Source organism: Artemia sp. Qi Xiang Cuo, chromosome 12 (assembly GCF_049724085.1).
Source record: "Artemia sp. Qi Xiang Cuo chromosome 12, ASM4972408v1, whole genome shotgun sequence".
In the NCBI taxonomy this organism is placed as follows: Eukaryota; Metazoa; Arthropoda; class Branchiopoda; order Anostraca; family Artemiidae; genus Artemia; species Artemia sp. Qi Xiang Cuo.
The window spans coordinates 69,487,179-69,499,996 of NC_142805.1; positions in this window are offsets into that span (position 1 = coordinate 69,487,179).

The window sequence follows — 12,818 nt, forward strand, 5'->3', positions numbered from 1 at the left end:
CTGAGGAGGAGGATAATGTAAAATTTTCTGAATCATTGGCTTCTTTCATAAATATAAATTTTAGAAATAGAAATATGTGGCGTAAAGTAATCATCTAATATAATAGATTACATAGGGGTACTAAAAGTAAGCGTTCAAAAAAACAAATTTTTTACGTACCCTTTTCTAGTTCTTTTTGTTGGGAGCGAGTCAAATAATGTTTATTTTTAGGCCTAAGTGTTTAAGCAGTCAGACCTACTTTTCCCATGAATTTTTAGTTAGAATCTTCGAGTTGGCCTCGAGGTGAACTTTTCCCTATTTTTTCTTTATTTAGGCATTAATGCTAGCTTTAACATTCGTGAATAGATTTGTGTGTATATTTGAACCTAAGTATTAACACATCTAAGACTAAATTTTGCCATGCATTCTTCGAGGGAGTCTTTGGGGGGGGGGGGGTCAATGGAACTGAAATTTCCGTATGTCGTTTCTGTGTAGGTAGCATTGCTAAACTAATTGTTTGTGAGTTAAACTGCGCGCATTTCTAGACCCAAGTATTTGTACGTTTGGCCTAATTTTTGCACATTTTTTAGTGGGAGTCTATCATCGGTTGCTGGGATGGGTTTTTCCCTAATTTACGGGTATTATTGCTACCCCTTAATATCCATTTAAGATTTTTTTTAGTTTAAATGTGCCTTTGACCCTAACGGAGCAGTTTTTGCTTGATTTTATTCTGATGGGTTACGATTTTTTTTTATCTTTCTTATGGAAATTGCTTTAACATCATTTATCTTGGTTTCTTTTCATTCATCCAGTTATTTCTCCTTCTTATATCTCTTTTTTCTCATTATTTTTCTTTAAGGCTCCTTTTTGCCATACAATTTGAGGTTTTGATTTCAAATACGTTATCGTACTTTTCCAAGTAGATAACAATCCAACTTTCCAAGTAGATGGTATCTTTGAGATCACTTATCTAACGGCACAATCTTCTAAGCTGTTTTTTTCCTTGATACCTTGTTCCCTGGACTAGTCTTTTTCCTTGGATATTGCGACTATCTTTTGCAAAAGATGCATAAGTAAGAAAAAAGGACCGATTAGAGATTAGTTTAAACGTCATGCTGCAAAACGTTACTATTATTTCTCTTCAATTAAGAACGTATCCAGGATTTTTCCAGGGGGGGGGGGGAGGAAGGTTACAAAAAAACTTCAAAAAACGCATACAAAATTCGTTCATATTCATTTTTGTTACGTCTTTACGAATAGAACAACCCTTTTTTAGGGGAGGGGGGGGGGGTTCAAATCCCATGCCCCCCCCCCGGGATACGGCCGTGTCTTCAATGTACGACTGTCTTCTTCAAAAGATGCATAAGTAAGAAAAAAGGACCGTAAAAAGATGAGTTTGAAACGTTACGCCGTAACGTATCCAGGATTTTTCTGGGGGGAGGGGGTAAAAAAAACACACTTAAAAACTTCAAAAAACGCATCAAAAGTTTGTTCATATTCATTTTTGTTACGTTTTTTTACGAGTAGGACAAACATTTGTTTGTTCTAAGACCCCCTATCCCTCCCATGGATCCTTCAGTGTTTCTTTTGGTAATGGTACCAAACGATATAACTCCTGGAAAGAAAGCTAAAATAGTCAGAAAGAACTATTTTGACTTTTGTTTTTTCTCCAGATGACAGTCGTTTAGCCTTACAACAAGTGCATATAAAATTGTTGGTTTTTGATGAATAAAAAGTTTAATATTTTTGTTTTGTTTTATTTGTAATGCTGAATGCAATGATAAAGAAGATATATGGAAAAAGATGAACAAATCAATAAAGAGGTTAAGCAGAAGATAAAGGAGTTGAACAATAAAAAGTGATAAAAAAAGCAAACAGTTTAACAAAGAACCGACAAAAGTCAGTAAAAAGAAAATATCGTGACTAATATTTAGGTTTAATACTAGAGAGGTCGTTTCCACTATCTACGAAGCGGAAACAGTTAAGGCAAAATAAACCTAAGGAAAGCAAAGCAAAAAAAAAAAAAAAAAAAAAGGACAGGAAAAAAAAAGTTCAAATTGAGTTGGTTTATCTAAAAGGTAAGGCTACTGTGGAACATTTAATAATTATTAAAAAAAGAACTGCGAAGACCATACTGCCTTTTCTTCATGTTCATAGGCACCGCAATCGCGCTGCCTAAGTAAAGAACGATGTTGGTACAATGTATTATTTTTATTTATTTTTTCTAGACCAGGGCACTTCGTATCGAAGGAGTTGTCGTAAAAACTTCGAATAGGGCTCATTCGATTGGAAATTGGAGTGGCTCGTGCACTTTTTAACATTTAAAAGTGATTGCAAGGGAACAAACGCGCCTTCCGGGCCCACTATCTCCCCGAACACATCCAATGAAAATTTTGAGATAGCCATTTTGTTCAGCGCAGTTGATTTCCAGACAGACATTATCTTTTTGAGGAGGACACTCCCCCACATCCCTCAGAGCAAGGGTTGTAAGTTATGCCCTGGGGGCATATAAGGTTTTTATAGAAAGCTTTGTCGTAGAAACTTCAAAAAGGGCTCATTCGATTGGAAATTCTAAGCGCTACGGCCCTTTTTAATAGTCGAAAGTGATTGGAGGGCAACTATCCCCCCTCTCACGCCCACCTTTCCCCCCAAATATATCCAATCTAAATTTTGAGATAACCATTTTGTTCAGCGTGGTTGAAAGTTCTAGAAAGTAGGTCTTTGAGGTTGACAACCCCCCACAGCCCTCAGGACAAGGGTGTAAGTTATGCCCTGCGGACATATAATGTTTTTATAGAAAGAATTGTCGTAGAAAATTCAAAAAGGGCTCATCTGATTGGGAATTGAGAGGGCCAGCGCCCTTATTAATAGTCAAAAGCGATCGGAGGGCGAATACCCCCCCCCCCATACCCATCATTTCCCCAAAAACTTCCAATCAATATTTTGATACAGCTATTTTGTTGAAAGTAGTTGAAGGGTCTGGAAATTATGTTTTTGAGTATGACAACCCCCATCAGCCCTCAGGGCTTAGGTTGTAATTTATACCCTGGGGGCATGTAATGCCATAAAGAAAGTGTTGTCGTAAAAACTTCAAAAAGGGCTCTTTCGATTGGAGATTGAGAGGGCTATTGTTTTTTTTTTGTTGTCGAAAGTAATCAGAGGGAGAATGGCCTCACCCCCATTATTTCCCCAAACATTTCCGATCAACGTTTTGATATAACCATTTTTGTTCAACATAGTTGAAAGGGTTGGAAATTATGTCTTTGAGGATGGCAACCCTCCCCCAATAGCCCTCATGACAAGGGTAGTAAGTTACGCCCTTGGGGCATATGACGTTTTTATAGAAAGTCTTGTCGCAGAAGCTTCAAAAAGGGCTCATTCGATTGAAAATTGGGAGGACTAGTGCCTTGTTTATTAGTCGAAAGTGACCAGAGGACAAATGTTTCCTTTCACGCCTATCACTTCCCCAAACACTTCCAATCAAAACTTTGATATAGCCATTTTGTTTAACCGATCAGAAAGGTCTGACAATTAAGTATTTGATGATAACAAATCCCCCCCCCCAGCCCTCAGGGCAAGGGTTGTAATTTATGCCGTGGAGAAGTATTAGGTTTTTATAGAAAGTGTGGTCATATAAACTTCAAAGGGGGCTCATTGGATTGGTAATCAGACACTCTAGTGATCTTTTTAAGAGCAAAGTGATCAGAGGGCAGCTACCCTCTCCCCCCTACACACACTGTCATATTGTCCCGAAATGCGTCTAATAGAAATTTTAAGATACCCATTCTATTAAAAATAGTCTAAACATCATATAAAAAGGCTTTTGGGGTTAAAACAAACCCCAGAGATTAGGGGCAAGGGTTGTAAGTTATGCCCAGGGGATATTAAAGGTTTTTATGGAAGGGATGGTTCTTTAACTTCAGAAGAGACTCAGTCTTTCTCCCTGAAAAAGACTATGTCAATATAAAACAAACAGAAATTAATCAACAAAAACGTTTTGCACAGAATAAGTTTTTCTAAAAAAGATAAAGAACTCTATTAAACCAAAAATGAACAAAAATAGAATCAAATGATCTACCAAGCATACAACTACCACAAATCCGTATCAATAAATAAATGAAAGCCAAAACAAAAAGAAATTAAAATAAGTCAAACACAAAACCAGCAGAAATTAATCTGAGTAGGGTTTTAAACCCAATCTTTTCTAAAAACCGGAATATAGTTAATACATCATTGAAAATATTCTTTCAAATGTTTTCACTTTTGTAACTTTAAGAAATCAAAAATTAATTAAGATTTTAAGGAATAAATATCAGCATATGTATATTAAACTTTACAATGCTCATTATTTTCATTTGAATTTTTTTCTGTAAAGTACAAATTATATACTGGCTTTTAGAAAGCACATGGTTTAGAACCCTAATCAGATTAATTTCTGCTCGTTTTGAGTTTGACTTATTTTAATTTCTTTTTGTTTTGGCTTTCATTTATTTATTGATACGGATTTGTGGTAGCTGTATCCTTGGTAGGTTATTTGATTCTATTTTTGTTCATTTTTGGTTTAATAGAGTTCTTTACTTTTTTTTAAAACGCATTTTGTGCAAAAAGTTTTTTTGATTAATGTTAAATAAGAAACAGATACCATCATATTAAAGTTCTTTTTTTTCGAATGAAAGTAAAGAGCAGCATTAAAACCTAAAACGAAGACAAATTATTCCTTACATACGTGGGACCATCCCTTCTTAATACCTCCCCCCTGCTTAGCTTAGGTTTGATTTTTGCTCTAATTCTTTAAAAACGATGGCTCCAACACAAGGGCCAATAATTTTGTTTGTTTCTAGTAATGTCGTTTTTTACTTTCATTAACAAATTAAATTTAATTCCAGTAATGAATTTTGATAAATCTTTAGGTTATTAGAAATTATCACATATGAGGAAGGCTCCTGTCCCTATAAACCTCATTCTTTATGCCAAGGTTTTAATTTATGTTAGTTTGGAAATATGATCAAAATCTATAATGTAGGTATAATATAATACTTGTGTTAGGAGGGTGGAGAGAGCCCAGGGGCGTAATTTGCTAGGGGACATGGGGGGGGGTAACTGCCTCTCCCAGACCTCAGTTTGTCCCGCCCCCGACCTGAGACCACCCCCCCTCCAGCTTAAATTTAATTTCTTCAAAAATCTTATCAAAACCAACATTAGTACACATTTACTTTTGTAGCACTAAAAAGTATCTTTATAGTACTATGTAGTACTTTCAAGGTAGCAAATGGTTCATTTTTCGGTTTTTACGGTCATTTTCACTTGATTTGGGAAAATTGGCTTCAGCTTTGCCCCCCCCCCCTCCCAAGATGTTGACGAAATTACGCCTCTGGGAGAGCCCCCTCATATGAAGGACAATTCCAGTCTACTGAATTTTACTGTTGCTCTAGTTTTTAACGTTTAAGCTTCTGAGTCCATTTAGTCTAACAGTAAACTTATCCGCGTCTTTGGTTATGGCTACTTAACAAGAAATATAAGAAAGACAGAGCTAAGCGATGTTATGGAAGTCTATCAGTCCGTATTTTAAAAAGTTTTTCAAATTTGAAGGCTCCGCAGATCCTATGGAAGCGTTTGATGATAGTGTTAACAAAACTAAATTTTACCTTCATTTTGACAAAATGGATAATCTCTTACCAAACAGTTCGTGGTGACGAACTGTAAGTAAGGAGCGAGTTGGGTCAATAGCAACCGAAACTCTAAAAAACGAAGTTTTGATATCAACAGATGTATACAAAGAATTGGCTTATTATGCTCATTCAAATTCATAGAATTCATCAAGTTTAGTGTTACCCATCAAATGCTGCTAGCCTGAGAAAAGCTATCTGATTTTTGAAATATGGAGGAGAACCCCCGAAAATGTTAAGGAATCTTAAAAGTACCACCAGATTCAGCGTATCAGAGAACCGTACTGTTGAGGTTTCAAGCTCCCATCTTCAAAAATGCAGTATTTTGTATTTTTTGCCAGAGATCAAGGATGTGTGAGTAGAGTAGTACCTTATACCTCCAGGAGTTTATGTTCCTTCCTATGTTATTCTAGGAGCTGATGTTCCTTCCTATGCTATTCAAGGAGCTTATGTTCCCTCCCATGATATTCCAGGAGTTTATGTTCCTTCCTATGCCATTCTAGGAGTTTATGTTCCTTCCTATGCTATTATAAGGGCTTATGCTCCCTCCCATGCTATTCTAGGAGCTTATGTTCCTTCCTATGCTATTCTAGGAGTTTATGTTCCCTCCCATGCTATTCTAGGAGCTTATGTTCATTCCTATGCTATTCTAGGAGTTTATGTTCCCTCCCATGCTATTCTAGGAGGTTATGTTCTTTCCTATGCTATTATAGGAGTTTTCGTTCCTTCCGATGCTATTCTCGGAGTTTCTGTTCCCTCCCATGCTATTATAAGGTCTTATGCTCCCTCCCATGCTATTATAAGAGCCTATGCTCCCTCCCATGCTATTCTAGGAGCTTATGTTCCTTCCTATGCTATTCTAGGAGTTTATGTTCCTTCCTATGTTATTCTAGGAGTTTCTGTTCCATCCCTTGCTATTATAAGGGCTTATACTCCCTCCCATGCTATTCTATAGCGCTATGTTCCTTCCATTGTTATTCTATGGGACCTCTACACGTTATTAAACACGTTATGAAACTACGTGCTATTTGCTTATGTCCCGTTGGTACCTTTCCAAACGAGCGGGGATTTCCCTCCGGTTCCTAAACATTACGAAAAAGATAGCAGTATGAACGGGGATTCCCCACACAAGTTTGTTTCAACTCCAAGTTTTTTCAACCGGACTGTTTTTCGAGCCAACATCCATTTTTTAAGAACCAATCAGAGACATTGGTGCTTGCTCAATATACGATAAGTCGAGTGGTGATTGGTTATAAATAAAAGAACTGTTTTTTTTTATTCGTCCTTGATATTTTGTATAAAAGGCTCTTAGCTTATGATTTAATTTTCATTATGATTTAACGTATCATAGATAGTACATTAAATATTATTGACTTTAAAACCATGAATACTTTAATTTGCTTCGTGAGTATAGTTTACTGAATTTCTTAATATATTTCCAAATAAAATCATTTTACCATCCCTCTAGTAAATTCAAATTCAGGGGCATAGGCCCCCCGCCCCTCCAACAATACAAACTTTACAATAGTAAGAGTATACTCGCTAGAAAACGCAAAGTACGCTCTTTTTTTCCATTATGTAAATAAAATCCCTCCTCCCCCCTCCTTTGTTTACGACTTTAATTCCATAGAAATATTTATCTCGTTCAAAATGTCCCTTTTCCCAATTGTGTATTTAAGATGTATTGTCTTTTTTCCGGTCTAAAACCGCATGTGTTTATAGTTAGAGAAAAGGGTCAGTTTTGGAAAACAGGGTAGCACGCTTGTATTATCATAGATTAATAACACATGTCTTTCTGATTCAAGACACATTCATAATAGATTGTTTTTCGGCCAAATTAAACGAGATATTCTATTTGATGAATGCAAATGGGGTTTCATAGATGATTAAGAGGCTTTTATAAAAATATAAAACGGGGAACTAATTCTAACACCATCGTTGCGAGGTGAATAAACAAACTATTTCGTCGCATGGAAAGTAAGGGGGACGGAGAGGGGAATTCTTTGTGCAGACTAATTTTTTCGAAAGCGCCCATTCCCCCCAAAATCAAAATTTTTAAAAATTTTAATTTAGAAGCTTTTTAAATATTTCTAAAGCGCTATGACATAGAGTGCAACAAAAACTAGAATCAACTTTAGAAGGCAAATTATATTATGATAGGATGTTTTTCAAATCCCCTTTCCCCCAAACTCAAAATTTTTACAATATCTACTTTAAAAGCTTTTTAAAAATATTTCTAAAGCGCTAAGACATAGAGCGCAAAAAAAATCAGAATCAACTTTAGAAAACAAATTATGTTATGGAAAGATGTTCTTGAAATTCCCCTTCCCCCCAAACTCGAAATTTTCCAAAATTCTACTTTAGAAGCTTTTTTTAAATATTTCTAAAGTACCAAGACATAGAGCGCTACAAACATCAGAATCAACTTTAGAGGGCAATTTATCTGTAAAAGAGGGGTTATTATTTCCATACTAAATTTTTTCTTCTTTTTAAGGAGGAAAATTCCTACAATTACTCTCCTCCTCAAAAGAAGGCTAAGGCTAATGGCATTACTCCAATGCAACAAGTGGGGACAGCTGGCCCATCGGGAGCCACCCACATCCATCATTGACCGGTACTGCCTGCCCAAGACCCACCCGTGCCAGCCTCCATGCAGCCGAATAGAAAACTAAAAAGAGAGTGGATGATTGCTCATAACGTTACTGCTACACAAGATTGTGAGATCACCCCCTATCAAGCATTGCCGGTTCCTTCACGACAAATGCAAGACGAGAACGATGTGGCCCCTACAGCCCTCAACATGCAAGCTGCAAATCTAAATGTGAGTTTTCAAATATTATTTCTCGATAATGATTCTTTTTCCCAAGTCAATTGGAAGGACTTGGAATTGTACCGCTAGAGATAATTCCAGATTCTAATTTGCGTAATAAAGTCTTCGATAAGAGATGCGAGACTGAACAGTTTCAATTTTATAATTTGCTCCGGAAAATCTGGAAAATAAGAGACTGCACATTGAAAATAGGCTATTTTTAGGAGATGTCATGATTTTCACTATTTTATTGTGTGTGTGCGGTACATGCGCTGCTTATTTTTCTGTCTACTCGATAATTCATTGAGATAGTATAATGAATATTGCAAATTCAATAACAAAGTAATGATTTTCACTATTTTGTTGTGTGTGTGCGTGTGTGTGTGTGTGTGTGTGTGTGTGTGTGTGTATGTGTGTGTGTGAGCGGTGCATGCGCTACTTATTTTTCTGTCTACTTAATAATTCAATTGGGGTATCATGATGAATATTTCAAATTCAATGACGACTTAATGAATTTTTATTTTTTTTTGTGTGTTTGTGTGTGTGTGTGTGTGTGAGTGGTGCATGCGTTACTTATTTTTCTGTCGAGTCGATAACACATATAGAAAGCCTAATGGATATTGCAAATTCAATAACGACTTAATGATTTTCACTATTTTGTTGTGTGTGTGTGTGTGTGTGTGTGTATGAGCGGTGCATGCGCTGCTTATTTTTCTGTCTACTCGATAATTCATTGAGATAGTATAATGGATTTTGCAAATTCAATAACGACGTAATGATTTTCACTATTTTGTTTGTGTGTGTGTGTGAGCGGTGCATGCGCTGCATATTTTTCTATCTACTCGATAATTCATTGAGATAGTATAATGAATATTGCAAATTCAATAACGAATTAATGATTTTCACTATTTTGTTGTGTGTGTGTGTGTGTGTGTGAGAGGTGCATGCTCTGCTTATTTTTCTGTCTAATCGATAATTCATTGAGATATTATAATGAATATTGCAAATTGAATAACGAATTAATGATTTTCACTATTTTGTTGTGTGTGTGTGTGTGTGTGTGTGTGTGTGTGTGTGAGCGGTGCATGCGCTGCTTATTTTTCTGTCTACTCTATAATTCATTGAGATAGTATAATGGATATTGCAAATCCAATAACGACGTAATGATTTTCACTATTTTGTTTTGTGTGTGTGTGTGTGTATGAGCGGTGCATGCGCTGCTTATTTTTCTGTCTACTCGATAATTCATTGAGATAGTATAATGAATATTGCAAATTCAATAACAAAGTAAAGATTTTCACTATTTTGTTGCGTGTTTGTGTGTGTGTGTGTGTGAGCGGTGCATGCACTGCTTATTTTTCTGTCTACTCGATAATTCATTGAGATAGTATAATGAATATTGCAAATTCAATAACAAAGTAATGATTGTCACTATTTTGTTGTGTGTTTGTGCGTGTGTGTGCGCATGTGTGTGTGTGTGTGTGTGTGTGCACGTGTGTGTGTGTGTGTGTGTGTGTGTGTGTGTGTGTGTGTGTGTGCGTGTGTGTGTGTGTGTGTGTGTGTGTGTGTGTGTGTGTGTGTGTGTGAGCGTGTGCTATTAACAAAATATGTAATTTATTATGCACCTGATTTATAAATAATGCTATAAGCAAAAATTTGTAATTTATTATGCACTTGTTTTATAAATAATGCTATAATTTATTATGCATTTTTTTGATAAATACGAATCCAATTAAAAATTTTTTTTTTGATAAATCCAACTAATAAAAAAAAATAGTGTGCTATAATTTTGATAAAACTTTCGTCAAAGAAAAAACTAAATCCATTCATTTTCTAGTTTCAGGGGGAAGCTACGAAAACAACTGCCTTCCCTGGCCCAGGACTTCAAAATATCATGGGCAATTGTCCCCTCTCGCCGGATGATGTTAGTGAAGGTACGTCATTTTGTATCCCCCTGGATTTTCGATTTACAACTGAAGAAATGGATAGTCTTATGCAAATTGTTGGACCTAATGTTTCCAGGGATATTTTTGACGATAACCTTATAAATAGTGAATTGGATCCTGTGCAAATAGGCGCAGAACATGAAAATAGTATCACGTCCCCGGAACAACGTGAATTTTATTTGTTAGTCTGCTCTAAGTCACTTGCAAACACATAGGGTAGATTTTAATCCCCCCGAGGAAAACGTGGTTGACGGGAGTGTCATTTTAACAGACCCTGTAAATGTTCTTCATACCTATATCGACCGAATTCGAGCACTTATTGAGAGTCAGATTCAGAAATGGGGAGGGGTGTCAAGGGGAGTTAATGCATCGGTAAATCATAAAGTTTATTTACAAAGGGAGACATGTGGGGACGTTTTTAATTTTCTTTTTTCAACTGGCAACCAAACCTTTTACCCAGGTCTAAATGAATTTTAGGGCAACTCTTTCAACTGAGTTAATAAATTGACATCAACTTTGGACATATTTAATGAGAGGGTAAGTGGGTCCACAATTTTATACATTGAACACATGGATTTGAATCTCAGTAGATTTAAAAAAAAACTTTAGTTTAAGAGGGGCGGGTGGAAAAATAAATGCCACCCAGATTTGTCTGCTACTAAAGGGGTTCAGAGTTTCTATTTCGACACGGGGCTGCAATTCTAAAAATATGCATTTTTAGCAGCAGCCCATAAAACATTGAAAGATGATTCAAGAATGAAAAATCTTGACGAACTCGCTCGTAATGGCAGTGAAAATTTCCCCAAAGTAAATTTTGATTGTTTAGAGGGAAAATATCCGGTGTCTTTAAAAGAAATAACAATATTTGAAAAAGCAAATGAAAATCTTGGGTTAGGGGTGGTTGTTCTCCAGTACGACACAAAATTTGTAAATGGTGGAAAGAAACCAAATAGAAAAGGAGTTTTATATTCAGTTAGGACACCGTCGGTAGATAATGTTAAAAATTGGGTTTGGGTTATTTATGAGCCCCCCAAATATGTAAATTCCTATGGTCATTTTTTCCCCGTTACGGCAATAAGTCGACTCTTATCCCAAGGTGTGAAGAAAGGGGATCGTCACAATTGCCCCATGTGCCTTTCCCCATTCACATCTGAGCGAACATTCACGGATCACATGAGATATTGCAAAATTCATGGCAATCAAAGAATAGAAATGCCGGCAGAAGGCAAAGATACTTTACAATTTAAAAACTTCCAAAGTTCCCTGCTACAAGTTGATAAAGTATCTTTAGACTGTGAATCAAGACTGGTGGAGGCATCAGACCCATCAAGGCCAACTATAGTCAAGGAACACAAACTAGTTGCGTGTTCCTATGCACATGCCCATCGCAATTCTAATAATAAAATGCAGCTGGGAGTTTTTTTTGGCTATGGATGAGAAAGGGAGCAAGTAAAAGTTATTGGTATCTTTAATAAAATCAGCAAACGGTGAAATTTAACGATTGCGTGACACCAACTACCCAATGTCATTATCACATAAGGTGCAACTGGCACTAGACAAGGGAACAATTTGTTGGGTTTGTAGGAGTACTCTTGCCCCAAAAGACGCTGTCCAGGATCACAATCATCTTATTGACCCCAATTTAACGGGGAAAAGTAACTTTCGGGGGTGGGCTCACAATTCATGTAATTTAAAAATTAAACAGCAACTCTTTCTTCCGGTTTTTATACATAATTCTAGCTACAATCTGAAGTATGTGCTACCAGCAATGGCACATCTTCAAAGAAATGGAACAGTGGATGATGCATGGGTGATAGACAGCTTTTCCTAAAGAATCGTTCCTAAATCATCGGAAAAGTTGCTTGTTTTGGAATTTATGTGGGCATATGTTGAAGACGACGTTGAGTACACGAATAAAATTCGCTTTTTAGATTCCTACAGTTTTTTCCCCAACTCATTGAGCGAATTAATTCAAGTGCAGAAAAACGATGACGGCTGCAACGCTTTCCCCCTTCTCAAGCAACAGTTTTGAAATGATTTATATGATTTGTTGTCGGTCAAGGGCATATATCCTTTTGATTATTATTGATCCATGTCAAGATTCGCCAAGGAAACTATTCCCTCGATCGAATCGTTTTACGACAGTCTACACGATCGTAGGTGCACCCCCGATGAATACAGTTTGGCTAAAAAAAAGTGTTGGCAGCGGGAGGGTGTAAAAATGGGTTTGACTACTGCAAGCTGTATTTGTCGAGTGATGTGTTAACTTTTTAGACATTATGTGTAAAAATACGGACAAAATCTATGGGGAATTTAATCTTGATTTGGGATATTAATTTTCATCTCCTCATCTGGTGATGGACCTCATCCTAAAAATTAGCGGGAAAAAAATTGGGATAATCACCGACATCGATCAGC